Here is a 26,915-nt window from a genome sequence, read left to right as displayed (position 1 = left end):
GGCGGGTGTGAGAGCCCGTCTCAGAGGTGATAAGGTGTAGAACGCAAGACGATGGGTAGGTGCCACCACCGTCTCGTCTTAGCAAAGCGTTGGAAACTCTCGCCTTTTCGTGCAAGCGTTGCATGGTCAGCGTAGCGTGATGAGCACTACGGTCCCTAAAATTCCTCATGTATGCCTTTTTTAGTAAAATACACACATGAAGAATATATACGCATTGTTATGGTGCTGTAGACATGCGTCATAATGGCTTTTTAATTAACAGTTTCACAAGTATGAACGCTGAACCTTGAGCAGCAACATTGGTGGGCGCTGCAGATGGGGACGGCCGTTTCAAGTAACCGGTACCATGCGGTGGTTTCGTTCACATGGAATGTTGCAAAACTGGTACGGTATGGCATGATTGCATGGGAAACGCAAGCGACCGACCCTCACATGGAAATCATGACATGCGTGGCGTGTAACAACATGACTACATGCCACGCTCATTATACGCTCGCGGCCGTTCCGCTAGCGTGACATATACCAAACTTGGTATTACAGTACGTGAACAAACGACGAAAGCACGTGACTGGTGCAAACATGATAATCATGAGATGCGTGTCATGTAACAACATGACTATATGCCACGCTAATGATGCGCTGGGGGCCGTTTTGCTATAGCTTCACATGTACCAATCTCGGTGTTACGTGACGCGAACGGACGACATAGGTAAATGACACATACAAACATGATAATCTCGACATGCGTGTCATGTAACAACGTCGCTACATGCCACACTCATGATGCGCTCGCGGTCGTTTCACTAGCTTCAGTGCCAAACTTGGTATGACGTAGCGCCAATGGACGACCAAGCGATGTGACTGGTGCACGCATGGTGACCACGAGATGCGGGTCATGAGAGAACATGACTACATGCCACAGTTAAGGCACCAATACATTTCGACGTGACGAGGTGCGCGTGATCGCCAGCGTTCATTTCGTCGCGTCACGCCGGCGTTGACACGCCAGGCGCCGGTCCTGCCATATACTCGCAGGCGCGCGCCGCGCTGCGTTGATTTGACGCATGCGCGTTTCAGCGTTTCTGGCGTCCCTCGGTCACGAAAAGGAGACCCAGTGTTGTCTGGGTAACGCATCGGCATAGAGAAATAAAAAAAAGGTCTTTCTCTATGGCATCGGCGCGAAATACAGCATGTCGCATTTCGCGCCGGTTGCCGTCGGGCCGCGCAGACGGACGCTGGTCGCCCCGGTCGTCAGACTAAAGAGAGCTCGCCTTTTGCTAGAGCGTCGCTGCGCCCAGCGTGCGCACGCGTCAACGATACATTGGAGTATATTGGGCCCTTCATGATGTAATCGCGGCCGTTTTGCTATCTTCACATATAACAAATTTGGGGTCACGTGAAGTCAATGGATGACGAAATATATGACCTGTGCAAACATGATAATCCTGACACACGTGTCATGTAAGAACGCGAGAACATACCACTCTCGTAGCGTGCTCGTGGCCGTTTCGCTAGCTCACATATACTAAATTTGGTATCACGGGACGTAAATAAAGGTAAACGGCATATCCAAGCATGTAATCAAGACATGGAAATCATGTACGGCATCAATTATCTCCACTTCGTAGCGTTGTGCTGATTTTAAGTGTTAATACACTTTATGAGCGACCCCAAACCATCCACCGCCGTCGGCGGCGTCCGCAGTCTTCTCTCTATCTTTAAAAGAAAGAGGACTTGGTGGGCCGCAGCGCGACGCTCTACCGAATAAGCCACGGACGCGACGCTGATATCGGTGTCAGTAGGGAGTTTTAGTGCTGGGTACCCAAGCGGCTTGCGTACGCAGGACGTTGGGGCGGCGGTATTGCGCATGCGCGAAACCCCAAACAGATGCGCCGCAAGATCGCTGGGGCGATGGGGCCATGCGTCCGCGCGGTCCACCTACGCAAGAACTCACGGTATCCGCACTGCGAATACTCTAGCCGTAGAGTTAAAATAAGCGAAAGTGCGAGGACTTATAGCGATTACACGGTTTCAGCCAGATTTCCAAAGCTAAAATGGCCTGGAACATAAAAACTAAAAGGCATATGCCAGCCCCCGACCAGCTGATTAGGTGACGCCATCTAGCGCGGCCATAGTGAAACAGACAACCACAACTTTGTTATTGCAGAAACATTATGCATTGTACATCTGGTGCAAAAACTGCGCAGCGCAGCGACAATATCACAAATGAGTAACCTTTTTATTGATTTTCACCTCAAGAACATTACGCGTAAGCTAACATGTTCATGACTGCGGTTGCACGAAATGTCACAAGATGTCGACACTGTCGTTACAGTAACCTTGTATTTTTCACTTTTTTGCGTATACCAGATTACTGTACACAATAAAAAAGTGTCCTGACTACTATGTATGTTTAATTTAACATTTTAAATCATAAAAGACCTAAATATTGCTTACGTGACAAGACGCTATGGCTCTGCGAGCGCGTGTGAACTTCGTGCGGCTTGCGTTTGCGTGCGTGCCACCGTGGCGCCAACTAAAAGGCATTCCGGTTGGGTATGGGTTCGGCACGCAACGCCACGCGCTGCCAAGCCCGCAACGCCCCAAGAGAATGCGTACCCAGCACTAAAACCCCCTAGTAACGCGCCTTATACCCCCTCCCCCTTCGCTCGCTCCTCCGCTCTCCTCGCTCGCTGCAGCTGCGCGCGCACCCCTCTCTCTCGCGCGCCCGCCTTCTCTCTCAGTCTCCCGTCGTGAGCGGGTCGTGCGATGGATGTCCCGGAGGCAACGCTTCCATCAACAACGAATGCAGTACAACCGAATGCCAGCACTGCACCCGTCGTTCGAGGTGACGGTACCGCGGTGGTTTCGCCGACGTTGCAAGACAAGGCGGCGCTGCGAAGGGCTCGTGAGACCGAACGTAAGCGGACGAAGCGTGCAGCGGATGCCGAACTGCGAGCTCGCGAGGCCGAGTGCAAGCGGGTGAAGCGTGCAGCGGATGCCGAACTGCGCGCTCGCGAGGCCCAGGACAAGCTACAACGATAACACGAATAGGTGCTTATCTGTAGTGTAGTTTGTGTGTGTGCGTGTGTGTGTGTGTGTGTGTGTGTGTGTGTGTGTGTGTGTGTGTGTGTGTGTGTGTGTGACGCGCTCGCGATGTGTACATTTAATGCATCGTACGAAAATCGTGAAGTGTAAATAAATAATACTTCGTATATACTGTATCTGTGTAAAAATGATTCATGGCAAACAACACTTAAATTCATTATGTACACTTTAATCATCATCATCAGTAATAAAACTCCCAAGAATTTCCCCGAGGGTGAACATGGTTAAGTGAGAATGCACGGGGTGATGCTATGAGGGGAAGTGAAGTTAAAATCCGTTGGCATTCGCCAGTGAGTTAACGTAAACCCCCCGTGTGATCAAATTGCGATTCTTAGGAACCATTACACCATAAAGGCACCGTAGTGTGATTAATAAATATAATAGTGCGAATTAATAAATACCCCTCATAGCATCACCCCGTGTATTCGCACTTAACCATGTTCACCCTCGGGGGAATGCTTGGGAGTTTTTTTAAAGCGACATATCAATATTTCTCATTCGCGCTTCGCATAACATTGGTTCCCACTGTACGTGGGATCTGACTTTTTTTTTTCTATGATAATGCCTACCTGCCTGAGATGTAGTAAAAAAGTATCGAACGCTTGGCCAGAAGAAATTTATTTCTTGATTAGCGGGTACAAAATCCAAATTTCCTTCAAAGCAGTTTCCTCTGCAGTGCACACACCTCTCCCATCACTTCCGCCATTGTTAAAACAATTTTTCGAGCACATATTTTGAAAAGTCATCAGCCAACCTGGAATATTCTGCATAATGTATTCTCTTGAGTCGAATTAGATTTCTTTGCTCAAAATTTTCACCTTGGCAAGCAGTCAAAAGTCACGCGAAGCAATATCGGGCAGTACGGCGCCTGACGAATCACAGGAAGGCTGTGCTTGGTGCATAAGACGTTGAGGAAGGGGCAATGCGTTACTAGGAGGCATTGACCTGCGAAGTTTTTTAGATGCGGAGCATCTAATACTCGAGGCTTGTAGTGCGGCGCCGTCCGCAAGCTTCCTCCTCCTTCTTCCACCATCTGTGCATCCCTTCCTCCTCTACACACCGCGCGCGCTTCACTCCTCCACCATCTGTGCACCCATCCTCCTCTACACACCGCGTGCGCTTCTCCTCTTCACGAACATTCGCTACCTGTATAATGTAGCGCGCATGCGCCGTCACGCTTCGAGAACATCGGCAGCTGACGCGCGCGCATGCGCCGTCGCGCTTCGAGAACATCGGCAGCTGACGCGCGCGCATGCGCCGTTGCGCTTCTCCCCCTTCTCGAACATTCGACAGCTGACAGTGCATGCGCCGTCGCGCTGTATATATACTCAAGGTCGGCGCTCGCTCGCTCAGTTGCCGCTCGTCGGTAGGTTTGTACGGCGCGTCGACGTCCAAGGTCGCGGTGAAATGAATTCCAACGAATCCACAAACACAATGATCGACGTCCCTTCGACCAGCGCCGCCCTTTCGCATACGTGTGTACGTGTTCACTCATTTAACACCCCCTCCTACAACCACGTTAACCAATTTAGCCATCGACCCAAGTAAGTCGCAATTTAACACCCCATTTCACAACCACGTTAACCAATTTAGCCATCGACCCAAGTAAGTCGCACTTTAACACCCCGTTAACCAATTATATGCTCCGCATCCTCCTCAGTGTTCCCCCGAGGGAAGCTGCGGGCAATTTTTTTTTCTGTTCTCAGATCATATCGCTCGCGCCTCACAGAATCGTAAAATTTGGAAGTATAGTGATCCAACGCTTACTCTCGGTGTACCTCCTTCACAAGTTCTCGAACTGTGAGAAGACTAAAGTATACGTGGTTAGTCCGCGCTTGCGCAATGACATAAACTCACTTCGGCTTGTTGACGGTCTGTCTGATCGCGGTTCGCTGCCCCCGATGTAAGCCCATCGCTGAACTGGTTGTACAACTCCTTTATCCGAGAATTGCTCCCTGCATCGTCACCGAAAGCCTGCCGAACCCTACGAATGGCTTCCGCTTGGGTAACGCCAAGATTTTACCAAAACAGGATGCAGTATCGTTGTTATGTTGTTCAAATATTTTACCTCTTACCGGAATAGACCTGTCCCAGCCGGGGTTTGTTACACCGCGGTCTCTACATCACTGTGTGACGTAACCGGCGCACGTGCCATGGAGGTAGTTGGCAAAACACCACCGCTGCTGGCTCAGCGTAGCACAGTGCTTGGCGAAAGTTTTATTTTTTTCCCCTGTTGAACATTTACGGCCATTTTACTGCTGCAAGGCGAGTTGTGATGCGATCAAGTCAAAGAACATATAAGTGTGTGCTGAACTGCGTGACAAATATTCTGTAATGCCGGCTGGCTGCTTAGCTAGAAGAAGTAGATCCACGTGGCGGTCTGTGCGAAGAATACCGGTATCGTTTTTGGAAATAGAACCACGTTTATTCTGGAGCATAGGGCGCGTTGAAATTCGGTCATGATATAAGCTCACATTTACAGACGGTGAAACAGACACAATTGTATGTGGTGAGTGATGTGTCAATAAAAATGTATCTTGTTTAAGAAAGCATCGGTGCTCCCTGTGAATAACAGCTATAGGGCCAGTTGCAGTGACCAGTTGGCGGCGTAACCCCAGGATTCGGCACTTTAATGAACGTAGAAACGAATTTGACGGGATGATCTGCGGGTGCGTTAATCTCAGCGTTCAGTATGTGAAAAAAGAAGTATAATCTCCGGCTTGTACGCATGAACTTCAAGCATGTTTTAGCATAGCCCAAGTTGCACGCATGCTTTGCATCAGTGAGTACGCAGACTCATTCAAGGTACCGCGTTTCAATGGAGATCCCAAACGGTTTAATGGAAAACAGTGTATGTTCTTGTTTGTCATGTTATTGTTAGCTTACCTTTACGGCTCCATCTCAATTGAGTGACAATGCACTCTCCGAGTTTGTGTATCAAGTCAAAACCACAGAAGTATGTAAACGCGTTGTCGGCGTAAGATACAGCGAAGTAACTGTGAAAAAAGATTTAGTAATTCGATTATCGTGTTTAATATCGCAAAAACTGCTCAGTGGTGATGAAGAATGCCGTATGAGAGAACTTAATTGGCTTTAATTTTCATGGCATTGAACTTGTTAACCTCAACGAAACACACGGTGACATTGTTACTTATTAAAGACGATAGTCTTTCTATAGGACCTTCGACGAAAAAATTTTGGTCTGTCTGTCGGTCTGTCTGTACATTCGTTCGTTTGTCCGCCCTAACCATACATGAAACGGCTCCGAACGGTCAACCCCATTCGCAGCGCCCACCAATATTGCTCAAGGTTTAGCGTTCATAGTTGTACGATTGTCAATTAAAAAGCAATTATTGCACATATCTGAGGCGCCATAACAACACTTCGAAGTTTTGTATGTCTGCCTTTATATTAGAAGAGGCACACACAACTCTAAGGAATGTAGCGTTTCAGCGCGCTGCGCTGACAGTGCAACGCGATGCTCAAAAAGTTGTTTCCAACGCTTTGCTATGACGTCATGGAGGTGGCACCTGCCCGTCGAATTGCGTTATATACCTTATCACCTCCGAGACTGGCGCGCATCTTTCACCGCGGGCTGCATGCCTTCGTTTCGAAAATAACTGCCAGATGGCGCTTGTGTCTAACGTGCCTCGATGCGCTCGTTCGCCTCCGCTACACGCTCGAGTCCCTCTAACTCAGGGCCTCCAGAATACACCGATTTTCTTGCGCAGAACGTCAAATAAACGTTCTGTTCACTCTATCCAGACGCAAGACTATCGTCTTTAGACTACTTTTGTGGTGTAGCATGCAGATTTGAAACCAATTTTTTTTTTTCACTCATATGTCATGAGAATGTTGCACCGCATGTGGGAATTTAATCCGTGATCGCTGACCTCGACCACAGAACCATTTCGCCACCAATGTCACTCTTACCGGACGCCAGTTGTTTACATCAGCCTATAGTCCCCCTTTCCTTTATAGATCATGCTCATCCTGCTTAGTTTCCACCCATTGGGGGATTCCCACTCCATAATTGCTTTGCTCGTTGCCTCTCTTAATGTTTCTTAGAGTTTCGTTTTTATTTTTTATTGGCATAATTGGGATGGCGTCAGGGCCTGTTGATGCGCTATTAGTAACCCTTTTTTCTGCCCTTTCCCACTCTCGTTGTCCCAGTGGAACCACTGCGCTAATTGGTCTACCCCCCTCTGGTATCGTGCATGCAATGCTTTCTTAGTGTTTAAACTTTTCTGTCATAATTGATTTCATATATTCCATTGCCTGATCCCCTTCTAGTCTGACCCCTCGAACTTTAGTTATAAATCTCTGTTTCATGCTTGCCTTATTACTCAGTGAATTGATATGGTTCCAAACTTTGCAGCTGCCTTTCTATTCTTTTTAGGGGTGAAGCTCCTTGTCACACACTACTACAACGGCTACGAGAGCACCCATTCGCCCCTCGTAGCCGTTGTAGTAGTGTGTAACAAGTATAACATTTTGACCTCCAAGGTAGTGCCGGTGAGAGATTTCTCCTGTGCGTTCTGTGCGTTGTTGAACAATAAAAAATAGTGCTCAATGTACATGCCAATGGCTGCTGAGGGGGAATGAGAGACAGGATAATTCGTCTTTTTAGTTAACGCGCACGCTGCGAATTTTTTATTGCTCAACGACGCACAGAACTCGAGAAAGGGTTGCTACGTTATACTCGCTGGGCGTAACCTCGTTGATTTTAGAAAGGTTTAGCGAGCATTGGGCTGCAGTGCCATGAATACAGTGAACTATAGTATATACCATGAACTCGAGGTGGTTAAAGGTGGGAAGTGGACCCGAAGCGCAAGCCGTAAGAAAGTGTGCGTGTGCCTCCTCTCGTTCAGTCCTTGGAATGTCCCCTGAATGGCAGTGCTTCTATATGAGGAATATATGATGAAAAGATGCGAGATGGTGGTACTTGGAGTGTTGAATAGGTGGAAGAACGGACACCAGGCAGATGCATGGATGGGCGCACGGATAGCTGCATGGACGGATGGACGCATGAATGTACGCAGGAGCGGATGCATGGACGAAAGCAGGGACGGACGCACAGATGAACGTGTGGACGCATGAACAGACACACGCACGGACCGGCGGATGGACCCACGGGTGGCCACACAGAGGCACGCGTGGATGGACGGATGCTTCGCCCCACTCTCCATCATTCACCCCGTGGATATGCTGCCATTTTTTAGCATACCTGTGTTCCCTGTAGGCTTCCAGACGTCTTACTATGGCTCCCTTGACTTTCTCATCCCACCAGCCCATGGGTTTGTGTCTGCTTTTGCCGGTTGATTACACTCGTACCATAGCAAGCTATAATTCAAACAATCGAGTTAAATTTGTGTACGTGCACTCTGTTTTAGTATTCTCGGTGATTATTTTCTAATTCTCTTGAGTTGCTATTTTGATTTGATTTTGTGAATAAATAATACCGTGTGCTGGCTCATAATGCCACCTTTCGAGTTTCATTTCTTTTCCAAAACTCAGCTTGATACGTTTGTGATGACTACCCAAGATTCTGGACCCATATTCACCTATGTTCATCACCCCTAGCCGATCATACATCCCATGTGATATCATTGTGTAATCAATCGCCGACTGCAGCCCTCCCACCACCCATGTTATCTGCCGTTCACATTTCTTGATACTGTTGCAAATGACTAAATCATGCCTTTCACATATCAATTAGCATTCTGCCTGTTGGGTGTATATCCATCCAGATCTGCTATGTTCGCATTCATATCTCCTAATATAATTACCTCGCACTCTTCTCCTAGTTCGTCATTGTCATTTGCTATGCACTGCACCATTTCGTGGTTTTCCTCACTGGCTTTTGCCCCTGTCCACAAGTATACAAAACCCAGGAGCGCCTTCAGTCCTGCCACTTTTCCTTTTAGCCATAAATGTTCCCTGCACTCCTGCTTGACCCTTTGCCAGTCTGTACATTAATGAATAAATGCCCCAATACCACCACCCCTTTCTGCTGTCTTCTGTTTTAGTAAAATATCCCTATGCGTAGTCCGCCTGGTCGGACGCTTGCATGACGTCATGGCACGGACTCCTCCAATCTTGCTGGCGCGCGTATACATATCACGCGCTCGCTTCGAACGCCGTTGCGCTGCCGGTGTTCACTTTTTGCTTGTCTCACGCTTAAAGTAAATGACGGATGCAGCATCGATGATGTTTCTAATAAAACAATGGAAAACTATTTTTTTTTCTGTACAATCGCCAATAGCGCCTGCGCTCCAGCTTACACGCTTTGATAAGGTCTAATATGGTGTCGCGCTGCTTACTTTGAAGATGGGTTCAATTTTCAGCTACGGTAGCCGCACTCCGACGGGGGTGAACAGCAAGACAATGCATAGGCAGCCGGTTAAAAATTTGAGGTGACCACAATCACTCTGCAGCATGCGTAGCAATCATGTCGCTCTTCTGTAACGTATACGACAGCGTACTTGCATTTCAGGTTGCGTTGTTCACGGGTGATTTCTATAAAAAAATGTAAAAGTTGCTTGAAGTGTTTTTTTTTCTGTGCATGGGCGCATGCTTAAGGTAGTATTGAGTGTCGCGAAATATCCCAAATGCGCTCGCCTTAGAATACCGCCGCAGCTGTTGTGTTAAAGTTTCTTGTGTGTAGTTGCTCATATTTCATAACGTCATTTAGCTTCATGTTTGGGGGGATGATTTCTGCGCTCCGTTTCACTAGAAAAACAAGTTGAGGTTAGTTGCAGAAACTGATACTTATTTCAGACAGTGTCCACGCGCAACATCCAAGCAGCTGTGCTGTCACACTTGTGAGTACCAGTTTAGACAGCCACCTGATGAATAATTTTTTTCCAGGGTCGATTACACCAGAGCAGCATCAATCTGTATTTGAGCATGACGTGCGAGACCAATCGTTGCTTCACTGAGGCAAAGGGTGTTTCATTATCACGTGGACCACGAAGCGGTGTGCGCCATTGAAACGGTTCATTTTGACCTTCTGGCGTTTGTTTTGCGAACAATTGCCATCAGTAGTGCTCTTACGCGAAGTGAACATTATCGTTTGTGACGTGATGGTAGATCGAGTCAGCTGTTCATGTGAATCAGGGTATGCGACAACGTAATCCTGACGACTGTTCAGAAGAAATTTGTACATGAGATTTGAGCTTACTGACTTCTCAGAATTCCAGAAACCATTATGTGGTTTGCAGCGTTACTTTTTTTTCTCTCGCTAAGTGATTATGTACGAAATACAGATTCATCGAAAGTCTCCTGTATCCCAAAGCAGAATTCTGTCTCATGAGCTACATTATATGCAGAGGCAGACATAACTTGCAACGTAAATCGCAATAGTGCGAGTAAACTGAAAACGCCCTAATTTCATTTGTAATGCTTTGACACAAATGTTTAAAATTGCGTAGTTATGCCAAGTTCAAATAAAGTCGGACCAATACGCACGAATATTTTCTTAGCATTAATTTCGTCGAGTACGTGCATGGTGAAGACAACTTATGTCTCACTGTCCTGCACCTTCATTTTCAAAGTGGATCCATACTTTCTGCAGCTTAGTTAACTTCACAGCAATAAATACTTTTACATTGTACCTTTAGTAATCTACTACTCGAAATTGAGAAGAAATCACCGCCGTATCGCTGCTGGTGGTGGTGGTAGTGGTTAGAAGAGGAAGAAGACCACTAATTTCTGCAGCCTGGTACCACACCGAAAACTGACAAAAGAGGAAAGCGTAATACTGAGACGCCTGCAAAGCAGCACATACACACATGGGGCCCTAATGCACCGTCTCTACCCAACGAGATATAGCTCTATGTGCCCGCTTTGCAACGTACCGGACGCCCTGGCGCACTTGCTTCTTGCATGCCAGTGTATTGCCAGACGTAATTTGCAACAACACACGACTGATAACGAAGCAGCACGGACGAACGAAGACCTAACCGAAACGTGGGAGGCGACGTCACGTAACAAGAAGGTGACGTCACGTAACAAGAAATTTGGTATATGTGGAGCGAGCAAAACGCCCGCGAACACGCTATAAGTGTGATATGTTGTCATGTTCTTGCATCACACCCGTGTCAGCATTATCATGCTTGCACCAGTCATATATTTCGCCATCCATTGACGTCACGTAACAAGAAATTTGGTATATGTGGAGCTAGCGAAACAGCCGCGAGCGCATCATGAAGGGCCTAATGAACTCCAATGTAGCGTTGACGCGCGCTCGTGCTGGGTACAGCGACGCCTCGTTAGCAAAATGCAAGCACTATATTGCCTGACGCCAGGCACGACCAGCAGGAGCAGCGTCCGCAGGTGCGGCCATACGGAAACCGGTGAGAAATGCGACATGCTGCATTTCGTGTCCATGCGTTACCCAGACAGCACTGCGTCTCCCACTTTTCGTGACGGAAAGACGCTGGACGCGCTCAAACGCGCATGCGTCAAAGCAACGCAGCACCGCGCGCGCCTGCGAGTATATGGCAGGACCGGCGCCTGGCGTGGCAACGTCGACGTGACGCAACGAAATGAACGCCGGCGAGCACGCGCAACGTGTCACGTCGAAATGTATTGGTGCCTTGCCTGTGGCATGTAGTCATGTTCTGACATGACACGCACCTCGTGATTATCATGTTTGCACAAGTCACATACATCCTTCGTCATCCATTGATGTCACGTGATACCAAATTTGGCATATGTGAAGCTAGCGAAACGGCCGCGAGTGCATCATTAGTGTGGCATGTATACTCATGTTTTTACATGACACGCATGTCCTGATGATCATGCTTGGAAGTGTCATTTGCCTATGTCGTCCGTTCGCATAGCGTGATACCGAGTTTAGTACATGTGAAACTAGCGAAATGGCCACGAGCGCATCATGAATGTTGCATATAGTCATGCTGTTAGTTGACATGGCATCTAATGATTATCATGTGTGCACCAGTCACATGCCTTCGTCATCCATTCACGTATTGTATACCAAATTTGGTATATGTGACGCTAGCGAAACGGCCACGAGCACATCATGAGCGTGGCATGTATTCAAATTTTTACATGACACGCATGTTATGATTTTTGTGTTGGGGTCTGTCGCTTGTGTTCGCCCTACAATCATGTCATATCATACCAGTTTTGCAACATGCCACGTGAACGAAACCACCACAAGAGCTTCAGGAGCATGAAAAGTAAATCATAACATTCATGACATACAATCATGATTTTTATGTTATGACTAGTCAAATATGTTCTCAATACAGTCATGTTAGGCCATACCAAGTATGGTATCGATAACATTATCGAAACGGCCAGGAGAGCTAAAAGTCGTAAGCGCCTAGATAGATACATATATATATAGATACGCTCAAAGTCGCCGAATCTCGCTAAGAAATGCTTCGCATTTAAAATTAGCAGACCCCACGTACAGTAGGAATCGATGATATGCGAAGCACGAAAGAGAAAACTTCGAGGCCCGTGGACAACTGGAATTTTACAGTCGCACGCTTTAAAAGCATTGATTTACAAGACAGCGGAATTGCTGACAAGTACTAAGAAATAACAAACTTTCATTTGTATAACACATGTACTTATTATGTGCAGTATCATGTGACAGCAATCATGTGCGTGTAGTGAAGTGAATGACGTGTCGACTATTATGTACACACGAGCGAATATATCTTCATAAGGACCAGACGTGTGTTCTGCTGTTTTGTGCTGGTTGGACCGAATCCACTTCCATATCATTTTGTTATGATATGTGCGTATAAGAGTGCCTTTGCATATCTGTGCCCGAGTGTTCTATATTTCGTGTACTGCTTTGTATGTTTTACAAGATACGTGTCCAAGTTTCACTCAAGGGCTGAAGAGTAGCCGGCGCCATATTTGTGCGCCTATATCTCCTTATATATCATATCAATATAAAAAGAAATGTTGATATGTGACTTTAGTATAGGCACAACGTTGGAGGTAAATGATGCCATACTTGACTTCCATGTCATAATTATCATGTTTGGATGTGTCCCTCACCTTCGTCATCTATTCACGTCACGCGATACCAAATTTAGTATATGTGGAGCTAGCGAAACGGCCGCGAGCATGCTATGAGTGTGGTATGTTGCATCGTTATTACATGAGACATGTGTCAGGATTATTACGTTTGCACTAGTCATATATTTCGTAAACCATTGACGTCACGTAACACCAAATTTGTTATAAGTGGAGCTAGCCGAACGGCCGCGAGCGCATCATGAAGGGCAAAATATATTCCAATGTCGCGTTGACGCGCGCGCACGCTGGGCACAGCAACGTTACGTTAGCAGCCGTGGCCTCGTGGTTGAGGGTCCGCTTCGGCTGCGGGAGGTCGGGGGTTCAAACCCGCGTTACCGCTGGTCACCCACCGGTTTTCTAATGGGCACAGGCGTCCCCCGGCCCGACACTCGGCTTCTTCAGGGGTGAAACGTCTGGGAAAGGCAGCCAACGCCATTCCAATCCCGTCAAAACATGTGAGCAACCACTGACCTGGAAAGGGACAACGATAGAGCTCATGAGGGTAAAAAGTCACTAAGTTGCAGAGGCAGTGTCGTACGCAATGAAGTGATAACTGAGGGGCGACTATTGCTAGTTGAAAACTTTTCCCAATACCCCGCCTGGACGACGTGAAATACCGTCGTCCGTGGCATGCCCCATCTGCCCCAGCTTGGGGTAGTGGCAGGGGTCAGCACGAGCGCAGTGCAATGCCCGTGCCTCACCCTGGGGGCACCGCCATCTTGACCACGGTTACCCCAGCACCAGGTAAGTATCGACCAATGGGGTGGTTGAGTGGCTTGGGCATTGCGCGACTCTACCACAAGAAGTGGGGCTAAAAACCCTGTCCCGTTGGCTGCGTACATATGGAGGGTGTGCGCATAAATGCCCTTCACAGACTTTCAAGCAGTTTTGCAACACGGCATGTGAAGTGAACCACTGCAAAAGCTGCAGGACGATGAAATGTAAATCATTACATACATGTGATTATTTTCGTGTTATGACTAGTCAAATATGTTCTTCCTACAGTCATGTTATGTCAAACCAAGTTTGGTATCGATACCATTATCGAAACGGCCAGGAGAGCTAAATGTCGTAGGCGGTTAGATGGATGGATGGATGGATGGATGGATGGATGGATGGATGGATGGACGGACGGACGGACGGACGGACGGACGGACGGACGGACGGACGGACGGATAGATAGATAGATAGATAGATAGATAGATAGATAGATAGATAGATAGATAGATAGATAGATAGATAGATAGATAGATAGATAGATGGATAGATAGATAGATAGATAGATAGATAGATAGATAGATAGATAGATAGATAGATAGATAGATAGATAGATAGATAGATAGATAGATAGATAGATAGATAGATAGATAGATACGCTCAAAGTCGCCGAAGTTCGCAAAGAAATGTTCGCATTTAAAATGAAATACGAAGCGCGTCAAGTATGATATAGATGCGTGCTCACGTGCCGCTACTCCGGCACTTACAAACTTTGATGGAAGTGTACACGGCTGCATACATTTTTCGCCAGCATAAGAGCCTAAACTGAAAGGAACGTCCCTATATTTGACTTCTGTTAATTAAAAGTTATACGTTACTATGGTGAGTGGTGCAGAAACATTTTTACAACAACACATATTCTAGGAATAAAAGGCTGAAACGTACAATAAACTTCAGCAGCAACTTGGCCAAGTTTTCTGGCTATTTTTCAGCCCCCCGGAGTGTGGGCCGTGCGTCATACATCGCTCAGGTCCTCCCTCAGCTGGTCGAATCAATCTTTCGCCTTTTACTAAAGATTGCCGTGGGGGAGGACCCCCAAATGAGCCTACAGGCCAATTTTTGGGAGGCCTTGCCCGTTTGGGTGAGGCCTATTTTAAAAATCGAAAGTAAGACTATTACAGTAAGACCATTACAGTAAGTAAGACCATTACACCATAAAGGCACCATAGTCTGATTAATAAATATAATAGTGCGAATTAATAAATACCCCTCATAGCATCACCCCGTGTATTCGCACTAAACCATGTTCACCCTCGGGAAAATGCTTGGGAGTTTTTAGTAAAAGACGCACATGCAAAATATATACGCGGTGCTGTAGACATGCGCCATAATGGCTTTTTAATTAACAATTTCACAAGTATGAACGCTGAACCTTGAGCAGCAACATTTGTGGGCGCTGCAGATGGGGACGGCCGTTTCAAGACACACGCTCAGCAGCAGTGGCACCGAAAGGCCTGTTCGCGGTATCCCTAACGTGACCGTCTTCCAACTTGCAGGAATCGACGCGCAGCAGCTTCACTGGAGCAGGATACGAACGAACACGCGACGACCAAAGGACCACGTGCTGACCTACGTCATCAAGGACCATCTTCAAAAGCAGTGAACATTGAGCGCAATAGCACACACGCTCAGCAGCAGTGGCACCGAAAGGCCTGTTCGCGGTATCCCTAACGTGACCGTCTTCCAACTTGCAGGAATCGACGCGCAGCAGCTTCACTGGAGCAGGATACGAACGAACACGCGACGACCAAAGGACCACGTGCTGACCTACGTCATCAAAGACCATCTTCAAAAGCAGTGAACATTGAGCGCAATAGCACACACGCTCAGCAGCAGTGGCACCGAAAGGCCTGTTCGCGGTATCCCTAACGTGACCGTCTTCCAACTTGCAGGAATCGACGCGCAGCAGCTTCACTGGAGCAGGATACGAACGAACACGCGACGACCAAAGGACCACGTGCTGACCTACGTCATCAAAGACCATCTTCAAAAGCAGTGAACATTGAGCGCAATAGCACACACGCTCAGCAGCAGTGGCACCGAAAGGCCTGTTCGCGGTATCCCTAACGTGACCGTCTTCCAACTTGCAGGTTGGTGCTTGACTTTATTCTTTTACACTGTTTTAAACGTTAGCGAGAGACCTGGTTGTCGCTGCTGCTGAACGAAATGGCAAAAAACTGCGTTGCCTGTCACAAGTGTATCCCAACTGATTCTGTATATTTATCATGTTCAGAGTGCAATTATGAGTATCATCTCGGCTCATGCTCAGGCGTAACCGAAAGCGCATACAAAAATAAATCGTCTGAGGCCAGAACTTCTTGGAAATGTCCGACTTGCAGAACTGCGAATGTTCGAGGCGGCCCGAGTAATGCAAAAGAAAAAATGGACCGTGAAATAGACCTTGCTAATGAAATTGCTGAAATACACGGTAAACTGAACATACTACTGACAATCAAAGAGAAAGTGGACGCTCTAGAAGGCATTATTGCCACCGTTGATACCATTGAACAGTCCGTACAAGCAATGTCCGATAAGTACGATGAAGTAATAGCACAAATGAAAAAACAAGCTGCAGATATAGACTGCTGTTGGGACTCCGGGTCCTGCCGGTCTCGTTTTCGGTAGCTGGCCCCGTCGCAGGATCCATCGTCCAACAATTCAGCGAGAAGAAGCGCCCGAACGAACAACAGAGATTTATTTACATGTGGAGAAGTGGTCAACTGACCCAAAGAGAGAAGAGTGCGTGCGATACAAAACGTCTTCGGCATTTTATAGCGCCGCGCCGTTGACACTGGGCGCCTTGTCCGCATCGTCAGCCAATACGGTGTCGCCGGCACCTCGGCCACGAGGGAGGGGAAAACACCTCTCACAACACAAGGAGTGGCACAGCCCAACACGAGGTCCATATATGGTCCCGGCGCCCCAAAATGTTACCAAATATGGTCACGAACGCACAGCAGACCCCGTAGCTCTCCCGGCGAGGAGGAACCCGAATGGGGAGGTGGGGGTGGACGACACCGTCAGGTCAAGAACCGGTTCTCCCCCAAACTCTCCCTGCTTGGCTCCCCAGGGCCGGTCGTAACAGTCTCTCGCGCGGGGGGGGGGGGGGGTGAAGATCTCGATGGGCTGAGGTTTGCAGCCACTGTCCGGAGAGATCAGCGCCGGCAGTCGGTTTGGTGACGACCGTCTTTGATGAAGTAGAGGGCAACACCTGCTTCATTGAGGGCTCAACAGACGTCACATACGCACATGAAAACACAACTACTCAGCCGGTGAGCGCCGGACAATTCCGCCAAACTCCACCAGGCAATTTTCCCCTTTAACTGATATTAAAGGAAATACACAATTTATTCAAAATGTTACTCACACTTTAAGGTGACACAAAACAACAACACTGGAAGCACACCGAACCCGAAACCCTGGATAGCCGTGTCTTCAACGTTTTCAAACAAGTACACCTAAAAGAGTAAAAAAAAAAACAATCACTAGCTCTTGTCTAGGTCAGGAAAAAAAAATGCCAGAGTTCTCGAGACATCCTCTCGCGTCAGGGGCATCGACTTAAGCCATCAGCGTTGCCATGGAGTACACCCTTTTTGTAGCGTATTTCAAACGTATATTGTTGCAAAACGAGGCTCCAACGCAGCAGGCGGCCGTTCTTAGAGGACATGGTCTGTAGCCAGGGGAGAGGACAGTGGTCCACTTCCACAATGAACTTGCTTCCGGCAATATAACAAGCCAGTTTCTGGACTGCCCAAACCAAGCACGCACATTCCTTTTCGCTAGCGCTGTAAACCTGCTCGCGAAGGGTGAGTTTCCGGCTAACATATAGGACGGGATGCTCTTGATCCCCCTCATCCCTTTGACTAAGAACCGCCCCCATGCCTCTATCACTAGCGTCGCATTGGACTATGAAAGGCCTCGAGTAGTCCGGTGAACTAAGCAAAGGTTGGCTCGACAAGGCCGCTTTCAAAACGCGGAAAGCCTTTTCTTTCTCCTCATCCCAGTCGACCATTGGGGGCTCGGTCTTGCGCAACGCGTCAGTAAGAGTGCTGGCAATGTCGGAATATCTAGGGATGTACTTACGATAGTAACCAGCTATTCCAAGAAAAGCCCGAATATCGGTTTTCGTTCGGGGCTGGGGAAAGTCTCGGATAGCTGCCACTTTCATTTCAGAGGGACGGCGATGCCCTCGACCGATAACATGCCCGAGATAGAGTACCTCTGCTTGTGCTAGCTGACACTTGGGCGCCTTTACCGTTAAACCTGCTTCGCGTAGGCGTGTCAGTACTGCTCTCAAATGCGTCAAGTGTTCTGGCCAGGACGAGGAAAACACGGCGACGTCGTCCAAGTAAGGCAATGCGAAGTCCTCTTGACCACGCAAAACCTTATCCATTAAGTTGGAAAAACAGTAAGGCGCGTTCTTTAGGCCGAAACTCAACACTTTAGGGCGGAATGATCCCAATGGTGAAATAAATGCAGCATACCGGCTCGCCCTCTCGGTAAGCGGCACCTGCCAGTAACCTCTCACTAGGTCTAGCGTTGAGATAAATTGCGCGCTGCTTACCCTCTCGACGCGTTCCTCAATGTGGGGAATCGGGTATGTCTGATCCTTGGTGATGAGGTTTAACTTACGATAGTCTACGCAAGGACGCGGATCTTTGCCGGGTACCTCCACGAGAATTAACGGGGAAGTGTAATCACTTTCACACGGCTCAATCACACCCAATTCCAGCATCCTGTTAACCTCTGCTTTTATTAGCTCAAGCCGGCGAGGTGACAACCGATACGTCTTAGATCTTACCGGTTCCGACGAGGTAAGCTCTATGTCATGAGTGAGGACGGATGTCCGGCCTGGCTCGCTTACAAATCTGTCCTGAAACTCGGTCAAAAGACCACGCAATTCCTGCTTCTGCTTCGTTGTTAGTTGTGACTTTGATACTAAATCCTCAACTCTTTTCTCGATCGGGACTTCGTCCGATTCGGGAGCTAATTCAGGGATTTCTGCCGGAACCTCTTCCGGAACATTTAAAGTCATGTTCACGATGGCTTCCCTCTCTTTGTAGGGTTTGAGTAAGTTGCTATGATACACCTGGTGTGCCTTACGACTTCCTGGTAATTTTACCACATAGTTGGTGTCAGACAATTTTCGAGTAATTTCGGCCGGGCCGACCCATTGCACTTCAAGCTTATTCTTTTGGGAGGGCCTCAACAACATGACCCTGTCTCCTACAGCAAAGTGTCGTGCTTTAGCGGTCCGATCGTAGTAAAGCTTAGCCTTCTGCTGTGCTTTGATCATCGCACTCTCGGTCAGTTCTTGGGCTTTTGTTAGACGATCCAATAAGGTGAGGACATATTCCACTACTACAGGATCATCACCCTGACCTTCCCACGACTCTCTCAGCATACGAAGAGGAGACCGCAGTCTGCGGCCGTAAACAAGTTCCGCTGGCGTAAACCCTGTTGTCTTATGTGGTGCAGTTCTTAGTGCAAACATCGTTGCAGGTAAGCACATTTCCCAGTCAGTTTTCCGTTCAAAACATAAGGCTCTTAACACTCGCTTCATCACGGAGTGAAGCTTTTCTATCGAGTTCGACTGCGGATGGTAGACTGAACTATGCAATAATTTCACGCCACACCGCTCTAGAAAGGTTGTCGTTAAGGCACTCGTGAAAATGGTGCCCTGATCTGATTGTATCTCTGCAGGAAAGCCTACCCGGGAAAACACGGACAGAATTGCGTTCACTACTTCGACGGAACTTAGCTCTTTTAGCGGGACCGCCTCTGGAAATATAGTAGCTGGGCAGATTAAGGTCAGGATGTGACGGTAGCCTGAAATTGTCTTGGGCAAAGGACCTACTGTGTCAATTACCAACCGACGAAAGGGTTCCGTGATTACGGGTACCAGCTTCATTGGAAATTTCGCCTTATCTCCCGGCTTACCCACTCGCTGACACACATCGCAAGATTTTACAAACCTCTCTACATCTTTAAAGCATCCAGGCCAGTAGTATTCCTGTAAGAGACGATTTTTCGTCTTCTTTACGCCTAAGTGGCCTGACCATGATTCTCCATGCACCAAACTAAGCAAATCCTGACGATACGCCTGAGGTACGACTACCTGGTCAAATTCTACTCCTCGCCTATCTAGATATTTTCGATAGAGTATGCCGCTCCTCTCTTGGAATCTCACATTTCGTTTGGCGATTCCCTCTTTCGAACTGTCCTGGAATTGCTTAAGCGTTGGGTCACCCTTTTGTTCGGTTATTAATGAAGCGGGGCTAACCTGCAGCAGCCGACTGAAATTATCCGAAGTTGGCATGACACACAACTCCTTTGTAGTTCCTAGTACCTGGAATGTGTCACCCTCTGTGCTATCCTCTGTACTACCGGGAATCGGCTTGGGAGCAATGGCATTCTCTATTTGCTCGGTCAACGAGGCGTAATTGACCCCTTCCAATTCGGGAGGAGGTTCAACGTCGCCTTTAGGAATGGTTGCCTCCGCGACTACGGCTTCTGCAGCCTCTTCTCGCACAAGTCGATTTGTTTCCGTGGTGTCCAACTCGCAACCAGGCCCGTTGTCGATTTGAGGCTTGTTTGCCTCAGTGAATGTTGCTCTCGCAGCCAGCGCACGTGCCTTTGATCTAGTCAGTGCCTGCACTATGCCTTCTCCCAACGTTAGACCTTTCTCCTTCAGCATTTGATCTGACTTATTTGAAAATAAGTAAGGATACTTAGGGGGTAGATATGGCGATACCGCGGCTTCTGTTTCCAATGTTCCAAATGCGCCTTTAAGGACAACTTTAGCTACGGGAAGGCACTGACAGTTTGCTTCTACGGCTTGTCTAATCCAGGCACAGTCTCCTGAATACTGTCCGGACTGAACAAAAGACGGGTGAACTACGTCCATAGTGGCTGCGGAGTCTCTAAGAACCCGACACTGCTTGCCGTTCACGGTAAGGTCGTACATATAGGGCTCTAACAACTTCATGTTCTCGTCGGCTTCATTTATAGATAAAAAGGCCACCTTTTCTTTCGGGCAGTCTTTCGCGAAGTGCCCTGTTTCGTGGCAATTGAAACAAGCAGCCGGTTTTCTCGCCTCAAATTTCCTTTTGCTTACCTCTGCCGACGCCCCATGGTTAGATGAATTGTTTTCCTCACCCTTTTGTGCGAGACTTGTCGGTTGTTTTCTAAACGGCGCCTTATTCGGCCGTAGGAATTTTTCCCTTTTTGGCTCGCTGTTTGCCCTGAGGGCGCGGCGCGTAACGAATTCTTCAGCGAGCTCTGTGGCTTTTGTTACGGTGTTCACGTCCGGTCTATCCTGCACCCAGAACCTCACCTTTTCTGGTAACCTTTGATAGAATTGTTCCAGACCGATACACTCGAGCACCTTGTCATGATTCCCATACGCCTTTGCCTCTTTCAGCCACTCCCCCATGTTGGCCATTAACTTGTAAGCAAACTCCGGGTATGAATCATTGCTCTCTTTTACGGCGTTGCGAAATTTTTGTCTGAAACCTTCCACTGACAACCTGTATTTCTTGAGAAGGCTCGACTTTACCTCACTGTACTCGTCAGCCTCCTCTTTCGTGAGGCGCGCGATTACTTCTGAGGCCTCCCCCGGAAGTAGGGACAACAAGCGTTGAGGCCACGTATCCTGGCTGAAACCTTGCCTTTCACAAGTTCTCTCAAAGTTGACGAGAAACAGCCCAATGTCCTCCCCTATAGCTTGTACGATCTCATTAGGTCCGTCATTTTGAACCTGACCCGCTCTGCGGTACCGGATGCCTCGCTGCCTCCTGTTCTACTATTATGGCTAATCTCTAGCTCGAGGCGCTTCATTTCAAGCTCGTGCTTTCGCCTCTTATCGGCTTCTGCCGCTTTCCTTTCGGCCTCGGCCGCGGCCGCCTTTCTTTCGGCCTCGGCCGCTTGCCTCTCCTGAATCTCCTCGACACATTCTGACAGCTCGTCATCCTCCGCCCCCAATGCGAGAATCGCCTCTATCAGCTCTGGCTTTCTTTGAGAGTCCGACACCTCCAGATTCAACTCCCTTGCAAGAAGCAACAACATGGACTTTCGCAGGGATTTCAGATTCATGGCTGCTTCCAGTACCGCTGTCTCTGTTCCACAAAGATTCCTGTCCTGCAACTAATTAACCTTGACGGCAACGACAGCTCTAGATACCTGCCTTGCCTCAAGTTTTCCGTTAACTTAGTCTACAAATAAAGCTTCAAAAGCTCTTACACGGAATCCTGCCCTGTCACTGTTAACCTTGACGCCACTGACAGAAAGAGCTTAACCAAGCTATCACACAATTTCTGCCTGACGCAAGTTACCTGTTAACCCAATGACCGAGACAGCCCCTCTCTACCAGCTTTTACTTAACACATAGAGTAAATGCCTGGTAAAATTTAACAGAGAAAGCCGGCACTCACCCAGTTCGCAGTCATGTCTCCGGCGTCATGCCTCTCAGAAGTGCCGTTCGGTTCTCTTTGGAAGTCGATGAGCTCGTGTAATCCTTCTCCTGTTGTCCCGTTGTTGAACTTCGGGCTCACTCCGTCCAGTGGTCGCTTTCGGGATTATCAGCATCCCGCCGCTGCCATCCAGTTGTTGGGACTCCGGGTCCTGCCGGTCTCGTTTTCGGTAGCTGGCCCCGTCGCAGGATCCATCGTCCAACAATTCAGCGAGAAGAAGCGCCCGAACGAACAACAGAGATTTATTTACATGTGGAGAAGTGGTCAACTGACCCAAAGAGAGAAGAGTGCGTGTGATACAAAACGTCTTCGGCATTTTATAGCGCCGCGCCGTTGACACTGGGCGCCTTGTCCGCATCGTCAGCCAATACGGTGTCGCCGGCACCTCGGCCACGAGGGAGGGGAAAACACCTCTCACAACACAAGGAGTGGCACAGCCCAACACGAGGTCCATATATGGTCCCGGCGCCCCAAAATGTTACCAAATATGGTCACGAACGCACAGCAGACCCCGTACAACACCTCCTAAATATTCTTCAGGCCTGCGCCCTCCGCCGTGACGTCACTACCAGCCGTCCTACCAGTCCTATACTTCCTGACCGGTTCCGTCGCGCATTCCCGAATTTCCACCTGCTGCAGTGGTGACGGCCGTGCTGCACGTGTTTTTTTTCGCGAGTCTGCCGAGCCATTTTCTTTGCGTTGTGTGCACTGAATTTTACTGCCGGAATTTTATTGCACGAAGCTTCTGACATGCCCAATAAGTGTTGTGTGCCGGCATGTTCAAGTAACTACAAGACCGGGAAGAAAGTTCAAGTATTTTCATTCCCCAAGGATTAAGTGCTAAAGAAGAAGTGGCTCAGTGCTATTCCAAGAAAGAATTTCTTCCCTACGGAAAACAACAAGTTAAGAGCAAACTGGATGTCACCATTGCATCACACTGATGGTGAAATTATACTCATTGTAACCGTTCGCGAAGTGCTTGTGCAATGTTTAGACGCATTCCGAGGTTCGCTGACACTCTGCGACTGCCATTGGTATGCAGGTATGTGCATTGCATTTCACCGAGTCATGCCTTCAGAACAAGTCGTCCTACATGGATCCCTTGACAGGAAGAGTGCTAGAGGTCTCACTGAAAGTACCACGCCTGCGTTCAGGATCAGTGCCCACACTGTTCCCAGGATGTCCTTCGTACTTGTCGAAGGATTACCCTTCTCCGAGAGAATGCCCGGAAACGAAAAAAATGCGCCGAGAAGCGGCTGACCTCGCTCGTGCCATTGCAGAATCGGAGGCTTCTTATCGTGATGAAGAAACGAAATGCTATTTTTTCTCGCTTTTTGAGCTTATGGAATGTTTGAAAAGTGCACCTGTGCCATATGAATGGATTGTAATTCCCCGCACAAACTGTGCCCTGTTTTTAAATATTGCTGATGAGAGCATGCAGATGTTGCGGTCGTCTGTTACTGTTTTCAGCGACCTGAGTATCAGTGTATATTTTCATGGTACCAAATCAAGCCGTATAGGTGATTATGTCGTGCCAGGAAGCATTGGGAATGTGAATGTTCTGTCTGCCATCCTGAGTAGGCTTCAAAGCATCCTCGATGAAAAATGCTCCTATGAAGGTCTTTGTGACGTAGTCGTTAGCCTTCTTGAGCAACTTGAACGAGATGCCATTGACAGCAAGAAACGTATCAGTCACTTCTTGCGAGAACAGGTGGCGTTGCTTGGAAAACAACGATTGGAGTATTCCTCCGAAAGTATGGTGGTTGCTTGCATATTGCATACCATATCTCCACACGCCTACAAATTTCTCAGGGGTTCAGGTTTTTTTGCCATGCCACATGCCAGTACTTGTCGAAATGTCTGCTCCTCGTTTCACTTGTCACCTGACACTGAGTCAGCCAGTGAAAATTTTCTCAGGTACATAAAGCACAGATTTAAGCAATTGCAGCCGCATGAAAGTGCCGTGGTTCTCATGGTTGACGAAATTCACATCCAGCCTTTCTTCGATTTTAAAGGTGGAAAAATTTCAGGGGCAGCAAGAAACAGTGAAGAGGCCGCTACTTCTGCTCATGTGTTTATGGTGCAAAGCATGCTGAGTTCTTTTCGCGAGGTGGTGCACATTCTGCCTGCACGAACAATGAATGCTCACTCTCTTCATGCTGTCCTGAAAAATGTAATCATTGGCCTTGAGGAAATTGGTTTTAAAGTTCTTGCAGTAGTTTCAGACAACAACGCAATCAATCGCAAAGCACTCGGTATGTTTTCATATCCGCCAAAGCCGAGCATCGTTTACCCAAATCCAAAAGACGCAACAAGACCTATGTTTTATGTTGTGTATTCTGTGCACTTGTTGAAATGCATTCGAAACAACTGGATAAATCAAAAGAATCTTGGGACAAACCTATATTATCCTATGTTTGATCTCTCAAACAACAGTGTCCATCCCGACTGCATACAGCGGGCATCATTCAAAGATCTTCGGGAGCTGCACAAGCTAGAGGCTTCTCAGCTTTTGAAGCACAGCTATCGCCTTTCGTCAAAGGCGCTAAATCCTAGCAACTTCGAAAGGCAGAATGTTAAGCTAGTACTACAAATATTCAATGCTTTTGTAGCTGAGGCACTGGATCACCACTGGAACTTTCATGCTTTATGGCATGCCAAAGAAACGGCCAATTTTATCAGGATAGTTCTCCGCTGGTGGAAGATTGTAAACGTTAAAATACCTCACAAAGGCCATCACCACAGAGATGTTTATGAAGAGCCAGTTTCGTGCCTGAATGGTGACCCTAAGCTGGAATTTCTCGATGCGTTTGTCACTTGGTTGGATGTGTGGGAATCCTATACAAACACGACAACGGCGTTCTCACGCGAGAAACTCAATCTGCTTTAAGGCATTCCGCCTATGCAATACTTGAATTCACCAAGTACTGCCTTGTCGAGCTTCGTTATAAATATGTCCTGCTCGGCAAGCTGCAGACAGACGGCCTCGAAAACCGATTTGGCCAGTACAGGCAAATGGCTGGTGGTCATTACCACATCAGCATTAGGCAGCTGTACGAGAGTGAAGGCAGGATTCGCCTACAAAATACTCTTCTTATAATGAGCAGTGACGATTTTATTGATGAAGCTCTTCCATCGGTAACAGCCACAAATCAACAAGACTTCAGAGTTACTGTCAAACCTGAAGATCTTGACAGCTTAAGCACACGCGTCGCTGTTTTTGCTTATGTTGGAGGCTTTTGCACTAACTCTGTGGTAAAAACGTTGAAGTGCAACTACTGTCAAGAGAACCTTGTTGCTGACAGTTGCGATGCTGAGTGCGATGGTGATGCTAATTCTTTAATAGCAAGTCTCAATCGAGGTTTCCGAACGCGTTTGTTGTGACAGTAGTGATGCACACTGAAGTTGTTGTTGCAAAGTTGCTGCAGATGAAAAAAATGCCGGGTGCTTTCTGCAGGCACGAAATCACAGATGCATTGTTCAACAGCTTGTGAAGGAGAGCTTGCCAGCATTTGAGGAACTGGTGACTTGTGCGAATGGACACGAACCAGATTTGGTGATAAATACGTTGATAAAATGTGCGACAAATGTTCTGCTAAATAATTATTGCAAAGAGACAAATGACGCAGCCGCTGTTGCTAAAGCCGATGCCAAAGCTGTCGCAAAAGCACGGAAATTGAAAACTGTTGCTCCAAAATAAAGTGCTCATGTATCATTTGTAATTTTCATTAGTATGTTCATCTATTTGTGTTTTTGATCATTGCTTCGTGCCCTTGTTTCGTGTGTACATGTTGAATAAACTAACTCTTCCTACAGGAAGTTTCCACGTTTGACAAGTTTCTTATAATTAACAATACCCTTTGAAGACATTGAGACGCGAGAGAAAACAATATTGCTGAGATACAACTCGTTCACTGCGAGAGGAGTGCCAGAAGCGGCGCGCTCCCGCAGGACCAGTCGGACGGCGAGTGATGACGTAGCTGACGTCATGTCACGTGAGGCGCAGGCCTGAAGAATTTTAGGAGGTGTTGCCCCGTAGCTCTCCCGGCGAGGAGGAACCCGAATGGGGAGGTGGGGGTGGACGACACCGTCAGGTCAAGAACCGGTTCTTCCCCAAACTCTCCCTGCTTGGCTCCCCAGGGCCGGTCGTAACACTGCCAAAAGACACGAGTGAAAAAGCTTGAAGAACGCGTGGAAGAGCAGAAAATTGACAAACTCAAGCAAGAAATGAACGATCTAGACCAATACGGCAGAAGACTAAACCTTGAAATTCACGGGCTTCCGCAACAAATGAATGAAAATGTTCTCGAAAAATTGAACATACTGGCAAATGACTTAAAGCTGCCTAGGCTATCAGAATCGGATGTAGAAGCCGCCCATAGGCTTCCGAAAAGAGCAGGGCAAGACGAGGCTGATAAGCCCGCCCCTATATTGGTACGCTTCACGTCTCGACTGACGCGAGATATCTGGCTCAAACAGCGACAAGAACTAAGG

At 47.8% G+C, this 26,915-nt stretch overlaps 2 non-coding genes and 1 pseudogene across 2 annotated transcripts; 2 read left to right on the top strand and 1 right to left on the bottom strand.

Moving 5' to 3' along the window:
• The first annotated feature begins 13,685 nt into the window (after positions 1–13,685).
• Positions 13,686–13,828, top strand: LOC142785428 (U4 spliceosomal RNA). The gene has a single exon (XR_012888967.1). It is a non-coding gene; the product is annotated as a U4 spliceosomal RNA (small nuclear RNA).
• Positions 13,774–13,925, bottom strand: LOC142785415 (U1 spliceosomal RNA; annotated as a pseudogene).
• A 987-nt stretch (positions 13,926–14,912) lies between these two features.
• Positions 14,913–15,038, top strand: LOC142785418 (U5 spliceosomal RNA). Its single transcript, XR_012888956.1, has one exon. It is a non-coding gene; the product is annotated as a U5 spliceosomal RNA (small nuclear RNA).
• Positions 15,039–26,915: the final 11,877 nt, after the last annotated feature.

This window comes from Rhipicephalus microplus, unplaced genomic scaffold (genome assembly GCF_043290135.1).
Source record: "Rhipicephalus microplus isolate Deutch F79 unplaced genomic scaffold, USDA_Rmic scaffold_21, whole genome shotgun sequence".
NCBI lineage: Eukaryota > Metazoa > Arthropoda > Arachnida > Ixodida > Ixodidae > Rhipicephalus > Rhipicephalus microplus.
The sequence above is the reverse complement of the archived record's forward strand: the minus strand, read 5'-3'. Positions and strand labels throughout refer to the sequence as shown.